At 39.1% G+C, this 27,714-nt stretch overlaps 1 long non-coding RNA gene across 1 annotated transcript in view; it reads right to left on the bottom strand.

The window, feature by feature from the left end:
- Positions 1-27,714, bottom strand: part of LOC120883123 — a 459,333-nt gene that overhangs the window by 357,986 nt on the left and 73,633 nt on the right. The window contains exon 4 of the long non-coding RNA XR_005725671.1: positions 22,998-23,050. This is a non-coding gene — a long non-coding RNA (uncharacterized LOC120883123). The remainder of the gene's footprint in view (positions 1-22,997; positions 23,051-27,714) is intronic.

Genomic DNA, 27,714 nt, shown 5'->3' with positions numbered 1-27,714 from the left:
AACTCTCAATAGTTAATTGACATGTTAACTAATCCCTCTTTCCATTGAGCTAAGGATTTTTTTGAGTTATTTTCCTACTTGCACTTTTGAGATTCCTCCATAAACTGTCACATGGCAACACTTTAAATTACACTGTTTCACTGGGCTTTCCCCATTAACCACCATGCAAGCATAGACATCTTGTGGTGTCAGCTCATTCTGTCTTCCTATCTTTTTTTTACAAAAGGCAGAAAATATTAAGAGCTCATTTCTCATCTTCATCATCTTTGAGTACCTAAATGTTGGTCTTGATGACAATCTTCGGAGAGGAATTTTTCAAGACTTGATATGGAAGGCCTGATACATATCACTATGACAAAGTTCAATGTGGATGAGTCTAAAGAAGATGACAGTAATAGCAATACTAACAGATGATATGATGAGCCTTTATTGTTCACAGGCTCTGCCCTGAGTACTTCACATGCATTATGCTTACACACTGGTGGGAATGAGCTGGGAGAGAGAGAGAAGCACAGGAGAGAAAACAGATTACTGCTGGAGCCAAGTCCCTGCATAGATGGAGAAGGGAAGGAAAAGAGGATCCAGAGCTCAAATGGAAAAGCTTCCTCAAAAGGAACAGGAGTGTCCATCCATTATAACTAAGGGACTGGTTGATTTGGTTTTAGAAAGATGAAGCAGTTGTCTTATGATAACTTCTAGCTTCTCAGAGAAATAAGAGGGAAATGGTAGAAGAGAGAAAGGTGGGTAGTTACTGGAGGTATTAGGGAAATGGCAGGCAACAGAGCTGCTACTATTAACTTTAGCAGAAACAAAAGACTGTCACAATAATCTGGAGAAGAGGGGAAAAACTGTACATTCTAGGTGGAACAGCAGAAGATACTCCTGAGGTCATGCTTAATTTTTAGAAGATGATTCTGAGTTCTCACAAAACAGGGTGGAGCAGGGCAAATAGAAACAATCTTCTGTCAATAGTTCAGTCCTACTTCTACAACCACTGCAATAGATGGACCTTGAAAGAAAAGGATTCCATGTGTTTTTTCTTCAATCCCACTAAATCCAACAGTTAAAGAAGCAACACCATACACTTCTTAATATAAGGTGCATCTATCTTGTTCACTGCTCTATCTCCAGTGGTAGGCAAAATGCCTGAAATGGAAGAGGAGCTTGATAAATATTTTATCAATGAGTTGAAGACTACATAGATGGATGGATGAATAAGGAATTTATGACATTTTATTGATCACAGTCTTGTCGTGGCGAAGGGGCTTGCTTAACTCAGTGAAGCTATGAGCCATGCTGTGCAGGGCCACCCAACACAGAGGGGTCATGGTGAACAGTTCTGATGAAACATGGTCCACTGGAGGAGGGAATGGCAAAACACGCAGGTATTCTTGTGGCGAGAACCCCATGAACAGTATGAAAAGGCAAAATGATATGACACCAGAAGATGAGCCCCCTAGGTTGGAAAGTGTCCGATATGCTACTGGGGAAGAGCAGAGGGCAATTACTAATAGCTCTGAAATGGTGAGATAGCATCACCAACTCAATGTATATGAATCTGAGCAAACTCTGGGAGATAACTGAAGGACAAGGGAGCCTGGAGAGCTGAAGTCCATGGGGTTGCAAAGAGTTGGACACAACTTGGTGACTGAACAACAACAACAAATTTATAGTACACATTCATAGCTTTCCTACATAAAATTCTATTGCATGTCTATAGCAGTGTCATGCTTGGGTTTTTCCCAAGCTGCTACTCAGAAACCAGAGGAAGTCCTAGTAGGATTTTTTTTTTTAACTAGGACTAAAAATTAAATAAAAATTATATATTATCTGTAGATATTTATAACCATCTAATATTCCCCAGTGTACTGGAATAAGTATCCCTCTTTATCACTTGCTGGTTTAATAGCAGAAAAATTTTAGTACTAAGCTCTCCCATGAGTCAGAAGTCTGCTGGAGTTGTCACTCCATGTATATTCTGCTCTCTCAAAGAGATTATTCCAGTTGAAGTGGGAATTCAGTCACATAACTACTCATAATGTTCTCTGCTTACCTGATTCAACATCTTCAACTTGGAGTTCTCTTTTGTACCATGAGAGTACCTAATGTTCCCCTTGGATCTCTCAAAAGAGTCCAGAATTCCCTTCTAATATGCCTAAAATTCTATCTATACAACCAGAGGCCACAGGTGTTGCTGCTGCTGCTGCTAAGTCACTTCAGTAGTGTCTGACTCCAGGTGTTGCTACAAGATTTCAAATAGGTGTCCTCTTTTAACACTCTTACCTCCCCTTTCCATATAATGTTTGCAATGGCAGAAACTCATCCTCAGAGTATGAGTCTGTGTCTTATTTGATACCGTCAGCACTTAGCATGGAATCTGTTGAAGAAATAAACACATGATTGACTAATGAATGAATACTGAATTATTCTGAGTGACTTACCCCTGTCACTGGAATTCGATCTGTCCTCCACGCTGCAGGAGAGGCAACAACACTGAATGCTTATCTCAGTGCCTGTTCTACCATCACAATATAGATTTAAACATCTTTCCCTTAAGAATTAGCAAAGCAGTACAGTTGTGCTCTTAGTCCTATTTACTCTCACTAAGCAGAAAAATCTAATCCCTCAGGGGATTCAGAGTCTAGCACTGACTGTTCGCTTTCAACTAACAGAGAGTAAATACATTCACTGTTTCTCTCAAACTCTACTACCTCTAAAAGCCTACTTTCAATTTTCTTGGAGCTATTCCTTACCAATAACTTTATGGCATCTCCTGTACACAATTCCTCTTTCCAGCATTTTCTTCTATAGATTACATTAAGTTTGAAATGCTTTTAACTGAATTCCTGGGGATGTGTGTAAGTACAAAACTTGGCAATTGTGTCTAGCACTACTCCTTTGTAATAGTTTCAGATATTCTTCACTTTTGCTAATATTAAAATTAAAAATAAGTATTATCCAGCCCCAAATTATAAAATCATTAAAATGATCTTATTTGCTGTTTAGTTCAAACATGGGCCAAATTCAAGACTCTTCCTATAGAAGTACAGTCCCAGAGGACCAGATTATAAACCAGTGAAGGCTGACTCTGTTCTAATATTCAATTTGCTTTGATTTGGGGAAAAGCATGTAACTTTCCTCTCATCTTTTTTTCTATATTGAAAATAATGCATTTTCTTACTAACTGATAAAGATGTGTGTTGATTGGTGAGATGATAGCTCTTAATCATATTAAGTGTCACATTACTTAACCAGGAATAGCTTCTTGGCATCTCCGACACACAGTTCTTTTCTCAAACATTTCCTTCTAGGGAGCCTACATTAAGGATGAAAAGCTTTTAACTAAGTGTGCAGAGAAGAGAGGCAGGCTTTTAAATCATTTATAGAAAGGGATTAATAACAAACATTTTTAAAACATCCATAATTAAAACAATTCAAGCTCTAGGAAAAAAAATAATACCACTCCATTAGGGAGAGAGAGAAGCAATGAGCCAGATCTGAGCCAGTGTCTACAAGCCAGGCCTTCTCCAAGGGTTCTGTCCACTGCTTTTTTCATTTGAATTCTCATAACAGCCTATTAACACAGTGTTAGTAGCCCCACGATCATAATGAGTACCACACAATTGTACTCATATCATATGCTAGCAAAGTAAAGCTCAAAATTCTCCAAGCCAGGCTTCAACAGTACATGAACTGTGAACCTCCAGATGTTCAAGCTGTTAGGAAAGGCAGAACTAGAGATCTGTTGCAAACATCTGTTGGATCACTGAAAAAGCAAGAGAGTTCCAGAAAAACATCTACTTCTGCCTTATTGACTATGCCAAAGCCTTTGACTGTGTGGATCACAACAAACTGTGGAAAATTCTTCAAGAGATGGGAATACCAGACCACCTGACCTGCGTCCTGAGAAATGTGTATGCAGGTCAAGAAACAACAGTTAGAACTGGACATGGAACAACAGACTAGTCCCAAATCAGGAAAGGAGTATGTCAAGGCTGTATATTGTCACCCTGCTTGTTTAACTTATGTGCAGAGTACATCATGAGAAATGTCGGGCTGGATGAAGCACAAGCTGGAATCAAGATTGCCAGGAGAAATATCAAGAACCTCAGATATGCAGATGACACCACATTTATGGCAGAAAGTGAAGAGGAACTAAAGAGCCTCTTGATGAAAGGGAAAGAGGAGAGTGAAAAAGTTGCCTAATACTCAACATTCCAAAAACTAAGATCATGGCATCTGGTCCCATCACTTCATGGCAAATAGATGGGGGAACAGTGGAAACAGTGACAGACTTTATTTTTAGGGCTCCAAAATCACTACAGATGGTGACTTCAGCCATGAAATTAAAAGACACTTGTTCCTTGGAAGAAAATTTATGACCAACCTAGATAGCATATTAAAAAGCAGAGACAATACTTTGCCAACAAAGGTCCGTCTGTCTAGTCAAAGCTATGGTTTTTCTAGTAGTCATGTATGGATGTGAGAGTTGGACTATAAAGAAAGCTGAGCACTGAAGAATTGATGCTTTTGAACTGTGGTGTTGGAGAAGATTCTTAAGAGTCCCTTGGACTGCAAGGAGATCCAACCAGTCCATCCTAAAGGAAATCATTCCTGAATATTCATTGGAAGGACTGATGCTGAAATCCTTTGGCCACCTGATGGAAGAACTAACTCACTTGAAAAGACCCTGATGCTGGGAAAGATTGAAGGTAGGAGGAGAAGGGGACGACAGAGGATGAGATGGTTGGATGGCATCACCAATGCAATGGACATGAGTTTGAGTAAACTCCAGGATTTGGTGATAGACAGGGAGGCCGGGCGTGCTGCAGTCCATGGGGTCACAGAGTCAGACAAGACTGAGCAAATGAATTGAACTGAACTGAGTAGCCCCACCTTATATAGGGTATAGGCTAAATCTTTAAAACACCTAGCATGCTATTTTAACAAAAACACAACTAAAAATCTAAACCTATTGTTTGCATACATAATGTCAGTAAGATTTTTGTATCTCCTATCATCAGAAATTGCTTCCTAAATTCTAACTACTACTGTGGCCCAAAGCCAGGTGGCCCACAGGAAAGAAGGAGATATGGAATAGGGAAAGCCACTATTAGAAAAGGACAGGAAACTCAAGGGGTGTGTGGAAAGGGGAAGAAAGACATGGAGAGGGAGGAAAGCAGTTACACAACTGACAGGAGATTCCTCAACTTTTTGCTCCTGTCTCCCCACACCCTAGTCCGAGTCAACATGCCAGTGAGATCCCAAGGGCAAAGCCAAAAGCAGAGAGGCTATTTTCCCCATGCTTCATCTGTAGCCTTAGATAAGTGACTACCCTGGGACCTCCCTGTAAGTCCAGTGTCTAAAACTTTGCCTTCCAATGCAGGCGGTGCAAGTTCAATTCCTGGTTGGGGAGCTAAGATCCCACATGCCTTGCAGCCAAAAACTAAAACATAAAAATAGAAGCAATATTGCAACAAATTCAATAAAAACTTTTTTAAAAATGGCCCATATCAAAAATACCTTTAAAGGAAAGAAAAGGGACTATCTCTTCAGCGCCCTCAGCACCCCTCTTCTGGGAAAGCCCCAGGAGCTGGCAGTGGCCACTTAGCAGAGTTAAGCTCAAAGTCTGAGTTAATGCCCCTGGGTTATGTTTGGCTTCCACGTAGTATGGGAAAGACTCAGAAGTGCCTGCAAAGTAGCAGAGAATTGGACCAGGAAACTTCCTGAAGGGAGTTGCTACAACAAGGACAAAGTGATCTCATCACCAGAAAGACCCAGGAGTTTGTGAAACTCAGCTGGGAGCCCCCAGCAGAAGGAGACCACTGAGTCCAGGGAAAAGGTCAGTAGCAGAGACCACTAGTGGAAGTGTGGCCAGTGAAACAAGGGACAGTATCAAGGCACAGGTGATTAGGGAGCCAGAAGGTAACAGAAGGACGTCCACAGAGCCACGAAAAGGACAGTCACACAGAGGGAAGAAGTCTGAACATTTATCTACAAGCAACAGCCTTTTCTATCACTTATAGAAAGAAATTCATAACAAATTTTTTTAATCTACAATTAACTCATGCTCCACACACAAAGGTGGCTCAGTGGTTAAGAATCCACCTGCAAATGCAAGAGCCGCAGATGTATGTCTGATTCCTGGGTCTAAAGAGCCCCTAGAGTAGGCACCCCACTCCAGTATTCTCGCCTCGAGAATCACATGGACAAAGGAGACTGGCAGGCTACAGTCCACGGGGTCACAAAGAGTCAGCCACAGCTGAGCACACATGCAATGCCAATGCCACAAACAGAGACACCACACCAAACACAATATGGTGGAGTTAAACCAGAAGCCACAGAGAACTCACTCCTGGCAGTTTAAGACTTTCTCTGCAGCACAGAAGGGTTCATGACACTGATTAGATCTGTTTCAGGAAGTAAAGTGTTGAGGAACCAAATTACTTTTTCTTTGCACATTTCAGTCATGGTATGAGTAAACACACAGGCCAACTACAATATGATTACAAAGATACAATGCTCAGGGCATTGTGCATTAAGGGTGTGTGTGCAGTCGTTTCCAACTCTCCGTTACTCCATAGACTGTAGCCTGCCAGGCTCCCCGTCCATGGAATTTCTAGGCAAGAATACTGGAGTAGGTTGCCATTCCCTCCACCAGGGGATCTTCCAAACCCAGGGATCAAACTTGTGTCTCTTGCATCTCCTGCACTGGCTGGCAGATTGTTTATCATGGCACCTCCTGGGAAGCCCTGCAGAGGGCACGACTGTCCATAAAACAGAGAGACCCCCCCCCCCGGGATTTTCCTTCTATCAGCTGATATCATGTCTTCAGACAACTAAGTCAAAGCCAAAAAATAAATACATCCTCGCCATTTTCCTATAGTGTCAGTTTAAGTTAGAAAAATTTATTCTCAGTTCTGTGGTCTTAATATACCTAGAAGTGAGACTTTACCATAGAAAATATTTTCTTTGAGATAACATTCTAGAGACCCAATCCTTCACTTTTGTGCCACCAAATTTGATTATTATGTAAACTTTATTTTTGTTTCTAGTCTAAGTGCTTTATATAAAATAAAATGTTGAGTTAAAGGGATTATGATGCAACAGACAGGACTTCAAGGAAAAATATTTGGAATGGAATAGTTACCATTCAGTCATGACTAGAGGAAGAGTGTGTGTTTGCTAAGATAGGTGAAAATTTTGCAATGAATATACCTGGGACAGGATATTGTTTTATTCAAATTGTGACATAGAGTTAAAGGTTAAACAGGTACAAAGAAAGAAATTGTATATATTTTTTATACAGCCATTTGCAGTAGCAACAAAAATATAACGGATTTAGGAATAAAATTTTAAAACTTTATTGAAAGAAATTAAAAACCTGAATAAATCAAAAGATAAACCATGTCCATGTGTAAAAAGAGTCAGTTTTGTCAAGATGCCCATTTTTTCCCATATTCATTGGATACTTCAATGCTATTCCAATCAAATTCTCAATAGCATTTCTCATGGAATATCACAAGCTGATTTTAAACTTGTATGGATATGCAAAAATCAAGAAGAGTCAAGGCAGTTTTGAAGAAAAACAGATGGTGAGACTCATAAAACCGTAATAATTTTTAAAAGGTGTGATAATGGTGCTAGAACAGACAAATAGATCAATAAAACAGAATAAAGATCTCATAAATATATCCAAATATATGGATACTTGATATATGGCATTCTGATCAGCAAGGAAAGAATAGACTACTCAACATACAATACCGGGTTGTTATTCGAATAGGAAAAAATGAATTGAATTGTTATGTAACAATACACAAAAATCAATTCCAGATACACTGAAACCCTAAATGGGAAAGGCAAATTTTAAATCCTCTGGAATAAATTGTGAGAATATATTTATGATGTCAAGATAGAGTAGAATTTCTGGAACTAGACATACCAAAAGAAAGGGGAGAGACAAAGAGGAGCTTAAAGAAAAAGACTGAAATATTTGACCACATTAAAATCGTATATTTCTGTGATTCAAAAGTTACTGTAAAAAAGTGAAAAGACATGTCACAGCCTGGAATAATATATTTGCAATGACTATAACTGACGAAACATTTATATCCATAATATATAAACAATTCCAATGTTGATAAGACAAACAACCTAGTAGAAAAATGGACAAATGTATTATTAATAAATAGATATGTCAAAAAAAAGACACTCATAGTGCCAGTAAATATATAAGATATGCTCTATCTCACTAGTAATCAGGGAAAAGCATATTAAAACCATACTAAGGTACTTTTTGGTTTTCCCAAGTGGTGCTAGTGGTAAAGAACCTGCCTACCAACGCAGAAGACATACGAGACCCAGGTTTAATCCCTGGGTTGGGAAGATCCCCCGTAGGAGGGCACGGCAGCATTCTCCAGTATTCTTGCCCAGAGAATCCCATGGACAGAGGAGCCTGGGGGGCTACAATCCATAGGGTCACAAAGAGTCAGACACTAAGTGACTTAGCACACAGGCAAGATACTTTTCATCCATTATATTACCAAAACCAAAAAATCTGACAAATTAATAGATGACAAGAATGCAGAGAACCACGATGTCTCATTTTCTGCTAGTAAGAGTACAAACTGAAACGACAACTTTGGAGATCAATCTGACAACACCTTGTCAAATCAAAGATGCACATACACTGTGACTCAGCATTTAACTCCTGTATATCACAGAGAAACTACAGGAGTATACAATGGAGACAGATAGAAGAGTCTTCATTACAATATTACAAGAGCAATAATTTGGAACAATACAGATGTGCATTAACAGGTTAATAAATGAATAAATTATAATATATTTACATAATATATTAATACAGCAGTAAAAATGAATTATCAGCTATATAACATAGATAAATCTTAAACAAATATCACTGTGAAAAAAGCAAGTTGTAAAAGCTATGTACAAAGCTTAATAACCTAAAACAATAATATATAAGTATACTTTAAATGGGTGAATTGGATGGGATGTGAATTGTATCTCTCAATAAAACTGCTTTTAAGAAAGTATATGTGTGTGTGTGTATATATATATATATATATATATATATATATATATATATATGACAGAAAGACAAACAGACATGAAAATAATGAACACCAAAAATCAGGATAGTGTCTGTGGTACTTTGGTATTCCAAGATAGGACTAGATGTCAAAAAACTTTTAGGGAAAATGGCTGTGAAGGATGAAGGAGAAGAAGCAGGAGTATCAGGAAAACCCTCCCACTCCAAGGCAAGATTGGTACCTGCAAAAGGAGACAGGAAATGAAGAAGGATCAGGTGAGAGAGATTCACCTGCACCAGGGAAGTAAGAATGTGGTGGCAAGGCTGATAAGGAGTCCTTAAGCCAGTCACCTTTTATGGAAATTTTGCAACAAAGAGAAACAAGCCTGAATCTGTGTCCCCACCATGTATGGTCATTACCGGGAGCACTCCGGGGGCATTAATACGGCAGTAAATTCAGAAGAAAATCATCTAAGACCATTATCAACTATGTTTCCCGCAGCAGAGGAAATGAGTATCCCAGTTATCCTGGTGCCACATGAGCTGCCTCTGGGTTCAGGGGGGTGGAACTGTGATCCAGAAGAGAAAAGAAAAGCTCTAAGTGTGTTTGTAACATTTTACTTCTAAAGCTGAGCAGTCGGGGTGTAGATGTTCACTATACTGGTCTCTTTAATTTGGGGGGCAAGGATGAGGTAGGAAAAATAGGAGGTTAAGAAGCTGAACTCTCACATCCATACATGACCACTGGAAAAACCATAGTCTTGACTAGATGGACCTTTGTTGGCAAAGTAATATATCTGCTTTTTAATATGCTATCTCGGTTGGTCATAACTTTCCTTCCAAGGAGTAAGCATCTTTTAATTTCATGGCTGCAGTCACCATCTGCAGTGATTTTGGAGCCCCCCAAAATAAAGTCTGACACTGCTTCCACTGTTTCCCCATCTATTTCCCATGAAGTGATGGGACCAGATGCCATGATCTTCGTTTTCTGAATGTTGAGCTTTAAGCCAACTTTTTCACTCTCCTCTTTCACTTTCCTCAAAAGGATTTTAAGTTCCTCTTCACTTTCTGCCACAAGGGTGGTGTCATCTGCATATCTGAGGTTATTGATATTTCTCCTGGCAATCTTGATTCCAGCTTGTGCTTCTTCCAGCCCAGCGTTTCTCATGATGTACTCTACATAGAAGTTAAATAAGCAGGGTGACAATATACAGCCTTGATGTACTCCTTTTCCTATTTGAAATCAGTCTGTTGTTCCATGTACAATTCTAACTGTTGCTTCTTGACCTGAATATAGGTTTCTCAAGAGGCAGGTCAGTGTGAAGAAAGCTGAGCACCGAAGAATTGATGCTTTTGAACTGTGGTGTTGGAGAAGACTCTTGAGAGTCCCTTGGACTGCAAGGAGATCCAACCAGTCCATTCTAAAGGAGATCAGTCCTAGGTGTACATTGGAAGGACTGATGCTGAAGCTGAAACTCCAATACTTTGGCCACCTCATGCAAAGAGTTGACTCATTGGAAAAGACCCTGATGCTGGGAGGGATTGGGGGCAGGAGGAGAAGGGGACAACAGAGGATGAGTTGGCTGGATGGCATCACCGACTCGATGGACGTGAGTTTGGGTAAACTCCGGGAGTTGGTGATGGACAGGGAGGCCTGGTGTGCTGCGATTCATGGGATCGCAAAGAGTCGGACACAACTGAGCAACTGGACTGAACTGAAGAAGCTGATAGACTGGATTTACACAAGGCCTTCTCTAGAAATTTGCTACAGTGTGAAGTAACAGACCAACAGGACTAATAGATAAAAATATTAGTTTTCTTGATGCTAATCCAACTTATAGGGAAATTTGGAAGATTAAAAATAAAACAGGGAAAGTTGCAGGGGAAAATGTCCCTATGTGCTGACTGGGGCCGAAAGGGAGGAGTTAGCTTTACCTAGGAGCACAATAAGTTTATTCACCCTTGAAAAGGAAAGACTGAATTTATGGGAAAGCTGAAAGTAGAAGAACAGATTTTGTGGTGGGTAGGCAAGGAAATTCTCTAATGACTGCTTTCATTTTCTCAGTAAAATGAGAAGTGAGCTGATCAGTTGAGAGTGAGGAAGAGGAAAGTGGTTTAGGAGGTTTGAGGACACTGAAATTGCCAAGGAGTCCCGAGGGCTCACTTGAGGTTTGTGGTAAGAAACTCAAAATGATACCAGTCAGCAGGGCTGTGTGCTTTCTATCAGCCATAAACTGTTGCTCATGCAGTTGGCTGAGAGAACGGAATGTTAGATTTAACTAAAGCAAGGTTTTGCCAGTAAAGTACAATGAGCAGAGATAAGGTGGAGGACTTTGAAGCTGCAGGGGAAGACATTGTTATATGATGGACTACAGGGAGTGTGGACACAGTATCATTTTACTCCCGTTTCCTTTCCTTTGTATTTTCTATAAACTGGAAGTTAGAGCTAAAAGCTTGATTAGTTTCAGTTAAGCATTTTTGGCAAGAATACTTTGTAGGTGATGCTGTGAATTTCATATTGCATATCAGAAGGCACATAATATCTGGTTGTCCTACTATTTTTGATGCTAAGATTGATCTCTGTGAGAACAATAATAACTCAGGTAACACCTTGCAAATATCCCATTTTGAATATGTAAATCTCTTAACTGTGCCTAAGAAAAAGTCTAGTTATCAAAAGTATGAAGCAAGCACAAAAGTTTGGAGAACTGCTGTTTGAGAAGGTTACAGAATTTTTGACATTGAAGGACTCACAAGCCAGAGTTTTATAGTCATTGTTAGAAGCACAAGACCTCAAGGTGGAGAAAATTGTGGACAGGAAGAAGTTATGCATTACTTTATCCCCTTCCATTACTCTAAGCCTGAAACTAAATGACAGCTAGACTATAGATCTTTCCCCCCCAAAATATCCCTGGATAGTCTAAGTATAATTTTGTAACACTACTGCATGCTGGCAAACAAACTAGTTTTTGGATTGCATCTGAAAAACAACATCAAATGTTATAGAGGTTCCTGCTGTTTTTTGTAAAAAGCCTGAGAGGGCAAAGACCAAAGAAAGAAACATAATTAAAATGCATTTTTATATAGCATGTCAAGGAACTCATTGAGAAGTAGCAATGGTTCCTTCAATAGGGAAACCTGTCAGCATTCATTTGGCTAGCATAGACAGCAAATACTAACTTGTGACACATATTTCCTGATTTTAGAATTTTGCCATTGAGCAAGACAAATTAACTTAATCAATATGGTATAGAGGTTTTCTACCTGCTAATAGTGATTATCTGAAACTGAAGTAGTCTTTTCTGACCTTAAGGGCTGCCTGATCCTATTGGCATAGGTACCTTGTCAGCTGTCAGGCCAAAGACACCCAGAGTCCCTCTTCAACCAAAGGCCATATTCAGGGATTGTTGAGATTACTCACATATAAGTAATTTTGAGTACAATTCAAGCTGGTGCTGTTTTTCTTCTATATTCACTGTATCATATAACACTAACATAGGTTGCATCTGAGCCTAGAGGAATCATTTCTAAACCCAACTGCATTTCTGAATCACCAGGGAGCTTACAAAAATTACAAATTCCAAAACCTCATCTGAATCTGATCATACTGAAAAATATATGAAGGTGGAAGCCCAGAGCAGAATCTTCTCTTTTAGTGGAACACACTGACAACGAAGGTTCTCACAAAAATGAGATAGTTTAACTCTTCTTTGCTTTTCTCACCTGTAGGAACTCTGGCTAATTATCAGTTCAGTTCATGTACCCTTTGATCAGGTCGTTTAGAATTCCCAAGGAAGATTTAGTACTCAGAATTCCTCTTCAAATGGAAACTGCTCGGGTTTCTTGAACAGCTCAAGGGAGTTCTGTTAAGCTCAAATCTTTGGTGCACTGAAAGGCAAGGGATATTATATACGTTTTTAAAAATGAGATTTTAGATTTGACTTTTCTTGGTCACTTTGACTTAGGTAGATTCTTTAAAAACAACATATACCTGGATTTATTGTTCCATTCCAACTTATTGCTGTCTTTTGATAGGTAAATTCAGTTTGTTCAGACTTATCTGGAAAAGTAATATAGTTCATTTTACCTTCTACCTTCTTTATGTTTTTACTTTTATCCTGTGTGATTTTCTTTCAATCACTGTTACATTTACGGTCTGCTTCAGTTACTTTTATCCCCCCCTACCTACTAACATTAATTTGTAAATTCTCCTATGCTTTAGAAAGGCAATGCCAAAGAATGCTCAAACTACCGCACAATTGTACTCATCTCACATGCTAGTAAAGTAATGCTCAAAATGCTCCAAGCCAGGCTTCAGCATTATGTGAACCATGAATTTCCTGATGTTCAAGCTGGTTTTAGAAAAGGCAGAGGAATCAGAGATCAAATTGCCAACATCTGCTGGATCATGGAAAAAGCAAGAGAATTCCAGAAAAACATCTATTTCTGCTTTGTTGACTATGCCAAAGCCTTTGACTGTGTGGATCACAATAAACTGTGGAAAATTCTGAAAGAGATGGGAATACCAGACCACCTGACCTGCCTCTTGAGAAATCTGTATGCAGGTCAGGAAGCAACAGTTAGAACTGAACATGGAACAACAGACTGGTTTCAAATAGGAAAAGGAGTACATCAAAGCTGTATATTGTCACCCTGCTTATTTAACTTCTATGCAGAGGACATCATGAGAAACGCTGGACCGGAAGAAACACAAGCTGGAATCAAGATTACCGGGAGAAATATCAATAACCTCAGATATACAGATGACACCACCCTTATGGCAGAAAGTGAAGAGGAACTAAAAAGCCTCTTGATGAAAGTGAAAGAGGAGAGTGAAAAAGTTGGCTTAAAGCTCAGCATTCAGAAAACGCAGATCATGGCATCCAGTTCCATCACTCCATGGGAAATAGATGGGGAAACAGTGGAAACAGTGTCAGACTTTATTTTTTGGGCTCCAAAATCACTGCAGATGGTGATTGCAGCCATGAAATTAAAAGACGCTTACTCCTTGGAAGAAAAGTTATGACCAACCTAGATGGCATATTCAAAAGCAGAGACGTTACTTTGCCGACTAAGGTCTCTCTAGTCAAGGCTATGGTTTTTCCAGTAGTCATGTATGGATCTGAGAGTTGGACTGTGAAGAAAGCTGAGAGCTGAAGAATTGATGCTTTTGAACCGTGGTGTTGGAGAAGACTCTTGAGAGTCCCTTGGACTGCCAGGAGATCCAACCAGTCCATTCTAAAGGAGATCAACCCTGGGATTTCTTTGGAAGGAATGATGCTAAAGCTGAAACTCCAGTATTTTGGCCACCTCATGAGAAGAGTTGACTTATTGGAGAAGACTTTGATGCTGGGAGGGATTGGGGGCAGGAGGAGAAGGGGACGATCGAGGATGAGATGGCTGGATGGTATCACTGACTCGATGGATGCGACTCTGAGTGAACTCCGGGGGTTGGCGATGGAGAGGGAAGCCTGGTGTGCTGTGATTCATGGGGTCGCAAAGAGTCGGACACAACTGAGTGAACTGAACTGAACTGAACTGATGACATAAAAATGCAACAACTATTACTTCCATCAAAGTGTTCACCAACATTCTCTGGAACTAAAACTCTGGAAATAAAACTTGAGATTGCCTTTACCTCCCACCTCTAGCCCACTTTCCTTAGCCCTGCACTCAACGTCTTTCTGGATTTTGCCAAAATAGTTCAGAATTTCAGCTGAAGGCTGTCAGTTACTCTTCTATTACATGTATTTTCCATTTTAAAGTTTACTTAGCACTTGCATTGTCATTTTTCAGGAATATGATCAGTATCCATTGATGTAGGTAGATAGGTAGATAACCATTGAGGTAGACGGATAGATAGGTAGATAGTCAATTGACTTTATTTTATTCTTGTTAAAAGAAATATTTATATTCATCATAATTACTAATATCTTCCAATTTTTCTTCATTACATAATCTATTGAGTGAAATCAACCCTGAAAATTCATTGGAAGGACTGATGCCAAAGCTGAAGCTCAATACTTTGGCCACCTGATGTAAAGAGCTGACTCACTGGTAAAGATCCTGATGCTGGGAAAGGCTGAAGGCAAAAGGTGAAGGGGGTGGTGGAGGATGAGATGGTTAGATAGCATCACTGGCTCAATGGACAGGAATTTGAATGAATTCTAGGAGATGGTGAAGGACTCGTGTACTTGGCATCCTGCAATTCATGGAGTTGCAGAGAATCAGGCACACCTTAGTGACTGAACAACAACTGAGTGAAATTCATTCTATTTTCCTTGTTGGCAGTTTTCTTTCCTAAGAGTTTTCTTCAGATAGTGTTCATGTCCTTTAGTGGCTCTGTAAGATGAGCAATATCTTATCAATGTATTTAAAGCTTAGATCACAGCCTATTTCTCCCAAAAGATTATCTTTCAGGTTTGACTGTAGCAAATGGAAATCTGATGCTAACTGCCCTTTCTCGGTAATTTTCCTTGAATCTAGAACTAAAAGATTTTCTCATGACTCCTGAAATTCAGAAACTTCATTAGAATAAGTCTTGGTGTGCCCGGGTCTTGTAAATGCTTTCAATATATGGTGTCAAGCCTTTTTTCCACCTTTTTATAATCTTAAGGAAATTTTTCTGTACAAATTAATTTTTCGCTCTGCCTTTCAATCTAGATATTTTCCACCATTTGGGCTTCTTTATATTCACAAGTTAAGCTTCCTGAACCTATCTTTCAAATCTATCCTAATTTTTATTTTATTTTTCTCTGCAGAGTAAGATATTTCCTTTGTTTATCTTCTGTTTATCTCTCAGCAGCAAATTATTTTTTTTCAGTTCGTTATTTTTTGTCCCTCTCCCTTCAGTTCATTTTTAGTTTTGGAAAAATTAGAGGTTTTTGTTTTTTTTTAATGCCCATAAATGTCCTTCCTATGATCTTATTGCATCTCTGTGAAGATTTTCATTATTTTTTTGATAAAAGTTTTTGTCATTGTTCTATTGGTTCATGTCATCTGGCAACTGAGCCTGGACTTCTTCCATCAGGTCACTGTAGCCGTTAAAGAAGGGTAGGATTTTTCTTTGCCTTCTCTCCCTCCAAAACATACTCTAATAAGTCACTTCCCACTATCCCCACTGCTAACACCCTAGTCCCACTCATCATCATGTCTTCCCTTCCATGTCTTCAGCAACAGCCTCTGAACTGTTTTCAGCCCTGCCCTCCCCATAGCAGCCATCATGATCCTTTTAAATGTGAAGTCAGATCATGTAACTTCTTTGCTCTTTTTTCTGCAAGAGTAAAAGCCTACAAGGCCTTACAAGGCCTGGATTGGGTTATTTCCCTCCTCTCCTATTACTCTGCCTCAATCCTTTGCTGCAACCAGAAGTGAAGCATCCTTGCTTATCTGAAAGGATACTAGATGAACTCCTGTGTTAGGGTCTTTGCACTGATTGTCCCCGCCTCCTAAAAAGCTCTGGAATCTTGGCTGATTCTCTTACTAGTTTCAATTCTTTGCTCAAATGGCATCTTCCCAATAATGCCTGCTCTAACTACTCTATTTAAAACCACAACTCACTCTGCCCCATCACAATACTTTTATCCCTTTTACACTATTTTATGTGTTCTATTTGCATCTTTACCATCTTACATGCATTACATATTCCTTTTGTTTATTATTTATTTTTAATAAATGAAATCATACATAAATTATCCTGCTAGAATGTAAGCTCCATGAAGTCTAGATCTTTGTTTAATTCACTGATATGCCCAAGTGCCTATAACAGTTTCTGGAACACACTGGATGTTTAGGAAACATTTGTTAAATGATTATCAAGTAAATTATTTTTAAAATTATTTGCTGTCCAAAATTCATCAGTTTCTTTTTAGGCCACTTGTTTTTGCTGCTGCTTCTTGTGCTATTTATTTACCCAAATATCTGACAGTCCTGAGACATCTATTCATATTTATGAATGAAGGTAGCTGGAATGGCATATCCCTGCAAGTACAAAGGTCTGTTTCCTTTAATGGGAGGCTGGCTGCAAGCAAGTCTTTCATGGAGGTGCTTGGAGATAGAACAGACACTTATATTTGGACCACACCCAACCCCCAGCCTCTCTGATCAAGCTAAAATGGTAAGGGCTACATCCTTTGTGCCAAAACCAACCCTACACCTCAACAGAGCAATTAATGTCTTTGATGTACAGGTCTTGGAATTTAGTCTGAGGATAAACATGAGATCAGGAACTCTGCATATTGATGATGGAGGAAAGTAGGAAGGATGGAAGAGGGAAGACTAGCACACCTGTTTTGAAGATGTCCCTTCCACTCGTCATTTCAGTGGGTCCTTCCTGGCACCTTTCATTCTGTCTGCATGCTTGTTTCCAAGACTCTCAGTGAGGAACCATTCTTCCTTACAAGGGATAACTCTCCACCGATGACCTCAGTGCATGTGTGAGATGAAATGCCCTCCTGTCCAATTTATTCCTCAGAATAATCCCATCATTTTCACTCTTTCAGAAATCCTCTGCCAAATTGCTTAGTATTTTGATGACCCAGCCTACATCACCTTCTTCAGAGCTAATCATTACTCTATTCCCTTTTATGTATTTTAATTAGCATCTCTGTGCAATTTACTGAGAGATGTGAATAAAGGAATATTTAGACCTGTATCTTGAACCAGAGGCCAGATGAAACTTTGAGGAAACAGTACAACTTCTTAGGAAAAAGAGAAAACATTTATCTGAAGTAGAGAAAATTCTTAAGTATTGCTTCTGTTTTTTTTTTCTTTTTTTTAATTCAGATAAAATCACATTTAATATACTGAAATTTAATGCTTTTAAATATCCAAGAAGAAACTCCCCATGTGCACACTGGAGAATGCAGTCACTATGATTCCCAAATCATTCCTACACAATAGATGATGGTCATAGTCCATTTCATTTTCAGAAAGATGGATGGAAAGATATGGGAGGTGACTAAGGACTTAGAGCAAGCCTACCAATCATCTACAAACTCCATAGACACATATCTAAAGTTTGTGTCATACAAATTCACAAATCTGGTTTATCTTAGAATTCTACAAGGACTATATGAATCCTTGACTTTAATACAGTCTTTGTATTTGCAATACCCAAAAGACAATGACAAAATTGATTTCTATAACAAACTCAGCCATTTAAAATTAGGATGTATTTTATACTTGGTGATAACTACAAAATTATAAACTGACAGCTTTTTAAATGTATGTCAAATTTCTTTTGTGATCACCCAACTGAAAAATATTTCTAAGTGCATCCCCTGGTGATAACTGACAATGACTTTAGTATTCTCAAATCTTTGATTCAAACACATCAGAACTCTAAAGAAGTATATTTCAGAATAAATTTCTTAAGATAAAAAATTCTTATAGGCTTAATTCATTCCAATAGTTCAACTGCTCTTTGTTTCCCCAGGTTAATTGTAAAGCAGAATAAATACAAGCTGGATTACATTACAACAAAAGTGATACAGCAGCCTACGATGTTATACATGAATAGTTCCTGCAGGCACAGTCTCTCTAGAAAAAGCACACTTGTTACAGTGAAGATAGAGGCTGCTCTTGAAAGAGAATGAGAGGCTCTCCAAGTGATAATTTTACAGTGTTTCTTCAAGGCATTGATCTAAATTATACTTACCTTAAACCAATGAAATGAAACGGCAATGTTCATTAACAAAGTAGGTGACTGCCTACATGGTTTAATTTGAAGGTTGCTCTGAGCTCTCTCTATTAATGGGATGTCATAGTGCTTGGAATCCACAAAATCTGACCTATTCTTTGAGATTTTCAGAAGGATCCTAGAAAATGCTGAAAAAGTTTCTTGGGAGAAAATAAGGAGCTTTGAGATAGGAGAATCTGAAAGGTCATGTAGGCCTGATTTTAGATCCAATTATTAGGCAGATAGGGCTTCCCTGATGGCTCAGACGGTAAAGCATCTGCCTACAATGCGGGAGACCTGGGTTCAGTCCTTGGGTTGGGAAGATCCCCTGGAGAAGGAAATGGCAACCCATCCAGTACTCTTACCTGGAAAATCCCACGGACAGAGGAAGCTGGTAGGCTACAGTTCATGGGATCGCAAAGAGTCGGACATGACTGAGCGACTTCACTTCATTAGGCAGATAATCTCCAGCAATAAACTTTCTCTTCCACTTAACACTATTACAAATAAAAAAAAAAATCACTCCATCTATCTTAAGAAAGGAAGAGAATTTATTTTAAATTCAGTGAAGTATCACAGGAAACCAAGGAAAAACACCCAACCAGAGGCCAGAAGATGGGCTGACTCCAAGGTAATTTTTTTTTTTTTACTTATTATGTGGGTGCTCCAGGTCTTAGTTGTGGCAGCAGGATCTTCGATCTTCATTGCAACATGCAGGATCTTTAGTTGCCTTGCATGCGAACTCTTAGTTGCAGCAGGTGGGAATCTAGTTCCCTGACCAGGGATTGAACCAGGACCCCTGCACTGGGAGCACAAGTCTTAGCCTTTGGACCACCACCAAAGTCCCAGCAGTCACTCTTTTTATCTTCATTTCTCTCACCATTTCCGTGCATCTTAGAACACCTCTGTCATTCTCCTTCGTATTGTTCAGCTTCTCTATTCATCTTAAACACAATCATAATGGACAGCTTCCTCTTTAAGCCTATAGATCCTTAAGTTAGTGACTCTCTGCTGGATTTGCTGGTTCCCTGCCCAAAGAATATCAGATGGTCGCAACTCATCTTTTCAGGCCAGACCATCCACTCATGTCTCTGGTCATTGGCAAGCAATAAGTGGACCAATCTTGAGCCAGGGGTTTACCTTGACCCAATACCTGCAGCCAGGGGGAGCACGGTCACACAGACAGTAGGTCCATCCAAAGGGGCCAGGTGGCAGGGGATGAAAGGTTGGTATACATTCTGCATCTTTTTTTTTTTTTCTTCTGTAAAAGATGGGCAAGCAAACTGTTCCATAAATTTCCCTTGGGATTGAGGTACTTTAGACATTTTTGTTGTTCAGTCACTAAGTCAACTCTTTGTGGTTCCATGGACTGCAGCACACCAGGCTCCTCTAATCCTTCATTATTATCCAGAGTTTGCTCAAATTCATGTCCATTGATTCAGTGATGCCATCCAACCATCTCACTCTCTGCCACCCCCTTCTCCTTTTGCCTTTTACTTAAACAAATAATAGCATGTTGAGAATAGCACATTGTCCTTCAGAGCTTCTCAGCAAATGCCACTAGCTTAATTCACTTAATATAGTTATCACTGATGGTGACTGTCTTCAAATTTGATCTTCACTGCAGTGTCAGCATGTATAAGCAATGGGTCCAGAAATATAGACAGTGCCTGAACTCTGAGGACAACTTCTTGAGATTGATTTATGTAAAGCCTCATATTTGCAGAACATTTTATAGTTTACAAAGTGCTCTCTCACAGATGCCATCATTTCATGCCGATTCCCTTCCAAGGCCTATGTAACTATTTCTGCTGCATCTCCTTTGCTCTGAGGCCAGAGTTCTGCTCACCAGCTCTGCTGGTGCTACTCCTTAAGACAGAAGGCTGCCAGGCATGTGATTCATGATTTGATTTTGATTATTCAAATGATAAAAGAAATTCCATAGGTGGTACCAACGTTAATGGAAGAAACACTCAGGATGGGCATGTTATGGGAAGTTAGGAGGGTGGAGAAGTAGTGGCCCAATCCTCCAGTAAAAGAGAAAACTAAAGAGATTAATATAGTTCAGAAACTATCTTGTAGTTTTTTGATGATCCAAAGCTCAAGGGGTTACCTCTTACCCTTCCTTATTTCAGACTTCTCAGTATGTTTCATTGATGAAAGTGAAATAGGAGAGTGAAAGAGTTGGCTTAAAACTCAACATTTGAAAAACTAAGATCATGGCATTTGGTCCCATCACTTCATGGCAAGTAGATGGGGAAACAGTGGAAACAGTGACAGACTTTATCTTTCAGGGCTCCAAAATCACCACAGATGGTGACTGCAGCCATGAAATTAAGAGATGCTTGCTCCTTGGAAGAAAAGTTATGACCAACTTAGCATATTAAAAAGCAGAGACATTACTTTGCCAATAAAGGTCCGTCTAGTCAAGGCTATGGTTTTTCCAGTGGTCATGTATGGATGTGAGAGTTGGACTAAATATTCACTGGAAGGACTGATGCTGAAGCTGAAACTCCAATTCTTTGGCCACCTGATGCGAAGAACTGACTCATTTGAAAAGACTCTGATGCTGGGAAAGATTGAAGGTGGGAGGAGAAGAGGACGACAGAGGATGAGATGGTTGGATGGCATCACTAACTTGATAGACATGAGTTCGAATAAACTCTGGGAATTGGTGATGGACAGGGAGGCCTGGTGTGCTGCAGTCCATGGGGTCGCTATGGATGGGTTGGTCACGACTGAGCGACTGAACTGAACTGAACTGAAAAATCTTGGATAATTATTATTATATTTGCATCACTTCAGAGGTTTAAAATACAGCCTGATACAATGGGGAAAAGATAATTTCTTCAGCAAGTGACGCTGGGAAATTTGAACAGCCCCATGTAAATCAATGAAGTTAGAACACATCATCACAGCATATACAAAATAAATTCAAAATGGCTTAAAGTCTTAAATATAAGACAGGACACCATAAAATTCCTATTAGAGAATGTAGGCAAAACATTCTCTGACATAAATTATAGCAAAGTTTTCTTAAGTCAGTCTCCCAAGGCAACAGAAATAAAAGCAAAAATAAACAAATGGGATCCAATCAGATGTACAAGCTTCTGTAGAGCAAAGGAGGCCATAAACAAAACAAAGAGACAGTCTGTGGGCTGGGAGAAAGTATTTGCAAATGGTGTGACAGAAAAGGGCTTAATTTCCAAAATATACAAACAGCTCATAGAACTCAATAACAACAACAAAACAAACAACCCAATCAAAAAATGGGCAGAATAGACATTCTCCAAAGGAGACATACAGATGGCAAGCAGACACATGAAGGGATGTTTATCATAGCTGATTATTACAAACATGCAAATCAAAACTACAGTGAAGTACCACCTCACACCACTCAGAATAGCCATCATTAAAATGCCTACAAATAACAAATGCTGGAGAGGGTGTGGAGAAAAGGGAACACTCTAACACTACAGGTGGGAATGAGAGTTGATGCAGCCACTATGGAGGACAGTATGGCATTTCCTTAAAATGCTAAAAATAGAGTTACCATATGATCCAGTAACCACACTCCTGGGCATATACCCACAGAAAATAACAGTTCAAAAATTACATGCACACCTGTGTTCATAGCAACACTATTTACAATAGTCATGACATGGAAACAAACTAAATGTTCATCAACAGATGGACAGATAAAGAAGATATGGTACATATATATTGAAATACTACTCAGCCACAAAAAGAATGAAATAATGCCACTTGCAGCAACATGGATGGACCTAGAGATTATTATAATAAATGAAGTTAGGGAAAAACAAATACCATATGATATCACTTATATGTGGAATCTAAAATATGACATGTCTATGAAACAGAAACAGACTCACAGACATAGAGAATAGATTTATGGTTGCCAAGGGGAAAGAGGGGTTAGGGAAGGAAGGACAGGAAGCTTGGGATTAGCTAATGCAAACTAGTATACATAGGATGGGTAAACAACAAGGTCCAAGGTCTACTGTATAACACAGGGAACTATATTCAATATCTTGTGATAAACCACAATGGAAGATAATACGAAAAAAATGTGTGTGTTTGTGTGTGTGTTTAACTGAGTCACTTTGCTATACAGCAGAAATTAAAACAACATTTTAAATCAACTAAACTTCAATAGAATTTTTTTAAAAAAGAAAAAATAGCCTGCAATCTGTCTTCTTACAGCTATCTTTAAAGAAACAGGTGCCCTGCAAACGGTACCTGCTTTGAAGACTCATCCACAAATTAGTCCTCTCCTCCTCTGTGGGTTCTTCCTATTTAGAAAGAATCACATATAACTGGACAGTCAATTGTATCTAGGATTCACCTTTAAATATGAATTTTAGGGAAACAGTATAAAAGCAATCTAATAGCAACTTGTGTTGTATGCTTATCAGATTCTCAGTTTCCAGACTTATCAAATATTAAAGTTCTTGGAGCAAAACCCAACCCTCCAGAACCTGAAATATTTACCTGGAATTATACTCGGAATACAAAGAGCTAAGACAGGAAAGAAAAACAAAATACAATCACAACGTTCTGTTTCTCCCAGAATGTGTGTTCTGAAAGAGGAATGTCAAGGGCAGTCAGATGGAACCTGCTTAGCCTATCTCTTGTTCTCCAGCCCCTTGAACTATCCCTGCCCTTGTGCAATGGTAGCAACTGTTAAATTACCACCCACTACAGGAAACTCTTCTCTGTGGGATCATGACTAAAGAGAACACGATCTAGTACTGCCTTTGCCCTTAGAGAACCAGGTGACTTGCATTTCTTATTTAACCTCTTGATCTGCTTGTCTTAAAATGAGGTCAGACAGTCATAGCTGATCTGCTTACTTCAGTAGGCTGTTTAAAGTATAAAATAGGATCATATAAGAAACACTATTTTGAAAAGATAAGAATTGCTAGCAAAATGAGAAATGCAGTGAAGGTGGGCTACTTTTGCTCAGAACCCAAAGAATAACATTATTTTTGATCTTATCCACTGAAAAGCAGCCTCAATCTAAGTAATTTTCTTTTCTTGGATTTAAGCAGTTTGGGAAAGAATGTGATGTGAACATTCTGCCACCACCATCCCACCTGACCTCTTTAGGCATCTGCTGACACTTTTCTCAACACACTGGTGGATCCTACTGACATTTTCCTCAAAGCCCTTTTGGCTTCTGACCACAACCAAGTCCCAAAGTCAATGCCACACGTTTCATGGTTTTCTTACAGATAGCCATCTCCTATATCTATTTATAGGGAGTCAAATCATAATATGTGTAAGCCATTACACACAAACACACACCACATACACCTGCTGAAAAACTGTCCTTCCATATTTTCAATTCTGCTGCCTACATTTCCTAATACTAAAGGTTCTGAATCCCTGACTCTATCCTTCATACTTCAGTGGCCCAGTAGCAAGAGACCAAATTCAAATGTTAAATATACCTGCCAGATTTTAGTATAGTATAGTATAGTGTAGTATATGACTACACATATACTGATAGGCTAGAAAAAAGTGTCTTACTCGAAAGCAACTGCCTTAACTGCTTGGAAGAGACACCGTTGTTGTTTATATTTTGAAAAACCAATGCTTCTTTCAATATAAAAAGGCAAACAAAAGCCAGACAAGCAAATCCAAACCCTGATACCAGATCTTTATTCACAGACTGGCATATAAGTGTCCAATGCCACTGTAACTTCATTGCAACAAGATGATGTTTAAATTATTAATAAATTTCCAAACACAGAAATTAAGGATTAGAATTAACTGCAAATGCAAGTTTATAGGAAAAAAGTCTATAAATCTTAATGGAATTCTCCAAAAAGGTCATTTAAATGATAAAATTTAGGGTTTCCCTGGTGGCTCATGGTAAATGCAGGAGACAGAGGTTCAGTCCCTGGTCTGGGGAGATCCCACATGCCATGGAGCAACTAAGCTCATGGGCCACAACTATCAGGCCTGTACGCTAGCGCTCAGGAGCCTTGACTACTGAAGCTTGTGTGCCCTACAGCCCATGTTCCACAAGAAAAGTCACTGCAATGAGAACCTCGCACAATGAAACAAAGAGTAACCCCTGCTGGCCCCAACTAGAGAAAAGCCTGAGCAGCAACAAAGACTTAACACAGTCAAAAACGAAAAAGACAATTAAAATTTTTTTTTTAATTTAGAGCTGCTGCCCTTTTAACAGAATAAATGCTGAAGCCTAACTAACTACATCATCTGCAGAAGTTAGAGCCTCTACAAAGATGTGTCGTCTATAAGTCAGACACCCAATAATTACAGAATCCTAGAGGTGGAATGAATTGAAAAATCCCTTAAAAGTACTGAGACAGACAGTACAGGTGAAATGTATATACTATAAGAACTAAACACACAACCTGGCAAGTTTAAGCACTGTAAATATTTCAACTGAATCTATTTCAGTTGTTACTGAAGGGAAGCCCAGGTGGGTAAGAGGTAAAGAAACTACCTGCAATGAAGGAGACAAGGGTTTGTCTGGGTCGGGAAGATCCCCTAGAGTAGGAAATGGCAACTCACTCCAGTGTTCTTGCCTGGAGAATCCCATGGACAGAGGAGCCTGGCGGGCTATACCCCATCGGTTCGCAAAGAGTCAGACACAACTGAGAGACTGAACATACACACACAGTTTTTACTGATTGAAAGTAAATATTTCAGATAAAATCCTGCAACAAGAAACACTCCCCTAAAATTTAGAGTATACAGATTAGCAAGCACATACATTAAACACACAGTAACAGCATCGTAGAAGTAGGTAGTAGCACTGAACTTTAAGAAAAACTAAGTTCAAATCCCAGCTCAACCACCTACCAGCTGTCTGACATTGGAAACTTCATTTAACTTGTCCAAATATCCAACTTCTTACTTGGATAGAATGGGAATAATAGTGTCTCATCACATATTATGTAGGGTTATTATAAGTATGAAATCAAGTGAGATAATTTTCTGGAAAGAAAAACATAAATCAATATATCACGATCATTGTTATTACTGTACCAGTATAATTTTACTCTTCAAATATTCTGAAGAGTAGGTTTGGAAAATGACAGATTCAGCTGCATTAAAGGGAATTTCAACAGAGATATGGATATGCGTACATTCTTGTAAAATAGTTTCCCAGAGGTATATTGTATTGTAATGTATCAGTCCGTTCAGTTCAGTCACTCAGTCGTGTACGACTCTTTGCAGGCCTCCCTGTCCATCACCAACTCCCCGGAGTTCACTCAGACTCACGTCCATCAAGTTGGTGATGCCATCCAGCCATCTCATCCTTTTCTCCTCCTGCCCCCAATCCCTCCCAGCATCAGGGTCTTTTCCAATGAGTCAACTGTTCGCATGAGGTGGCTAAAGTACTGGAGTTTCAGCTTTAGCATCAGTCCTTCCAAAGAAATCTCAGGGCTGATCTCCTTCAGAATGGACTGGTTGGATCTCCTTGCAGTCCAAGGGACTCTCAAGAGTCTTCTCCAACACCACAGTTCAAAAGCATCAATTCTTTGGCGCTCAGCTTTCTTCACAGTCCAACTCTCACATCCATACATGACCACTGGAAAAACCATAGCCTTGACTAGATGGACCTTTGTTGGTGAAGTAATATCTCTGCTTTTTAATATGCCATCTAGGTTGGTCCTAACTTTCCTTCCAAGGAGTAAGCGTCTTTTAATTTCATGGCTGCAATATACATCACTATAAATCAGATGAAAGAAAGTAAAAGTGCTAGTTGTTCAGTAGTGTCTGACTCTTTGCCACCCTATGAACTGTAGCCCGCCAAGCTCCTCTGTCCATGGGATTCTCCAAGCAAGAATGCTGGAGTGGATTTCCATTTCCTACTCCAGGGGATCTTCCCAACTCAGGGATTGAACACACATCTCTTATGTCTCCTGCACTGGCACTGGCAGGTTCTTTACCACTAGCGCCACCTAAGAGTGACTTAGATAAATCAGATAGAACAGATAAATTTTGCACTTAACACATTAAAACTTTCAGAGTCCATGCAGTTTTCATTGAAGAATTTTGCTTAGGACTTATAGGCAAAAAACTCCATAGTAACCAAGTAGAGAGATTTATAACAATGACTTTAAAACCATCCAGTGACACACTAGACAATTTCCTCAATTCTGGAACAGTTTTGCAAATATTTTTTAATAACAGATAAACTGCCTAAGCTGTAAAATATAAATCAGCTTAAAAGAGGTGGATATAAATAATTTTGAAAAAAATTAAATATGTGTCACCCAATTCACCATAAAATAACTTTCTGAAAAACATGTAGAGGTTTTAAATATAAAAGGCTAAATCACACATCAAGATACCTTTGCAATAATTAGACATTTTATTTTTCATAATAAAATGCTAAACTATGAAGCATGGTTTCCTAGTAACAACAGTAATACTAGGTAAATAAAATAGAATTCAGCTTCCAGCAATCAGCAACCATTCAGCTTCCAGTGAGAGGTTGAAATCACATGGATGCCTGCTTTTTCATTTTCATTATCATAAAAATTAAAAAAAAGTAATTGACTTTCTAGTTGTAGAATTATTCTTTCAAAATTTGTAGGAGACATCAAAGAGGTGCCCAGTGTTCCCTGGACAATCTTGATCCTTCCCGGTCAGTGTGTAACTACACTCAACAAAGTCATCCTTACCCAGTATGTGAAGGAAGAAGCTTCCAAATGGCATAAATTTTGAAGGACCAAGACTGACCTCATCTCTACTCATTGAAGTCTGAATTTCCACACTTGGAAGGAGTCTTTGCTTGACTGGAGCTCTTTGCTTTGCTTTTTTGTTTTTTTCTTTTTCTACCTTTTCTGAAAGATGTCTCTCTCTCTTTTTTTTTTTTTTTTATTGCAAATATTCCCGTATGTACCCTGGTGTCTCAAGTATAAATCTTTGACCAAATCAAAGGCTAGACATGTGAAAGAACTGTGCAGAA

The sequence above is a fragment of the Oryx dammah genome, unplaced genomic scaffold (genome assembly GCF_014754425.2).
Source record: "Oryx dammah isolate SB20612 unplaced genomic scaffold, SCBI_Odam_1.1 HiC_scaffold_24, whole genome shotgun sequence".
Classification (NCBI taxonomy): domain Eukaryota; kingdom Metazoa; phylum Chordata; class Mammalia; order Artiodactyla; family Bovidae; genus Oryx; species Oryx dammah.
Note: the sequence above shows the minus strand (reverse complement) of the source record. Positions and strands in the feature narration are given on the sequence as shown.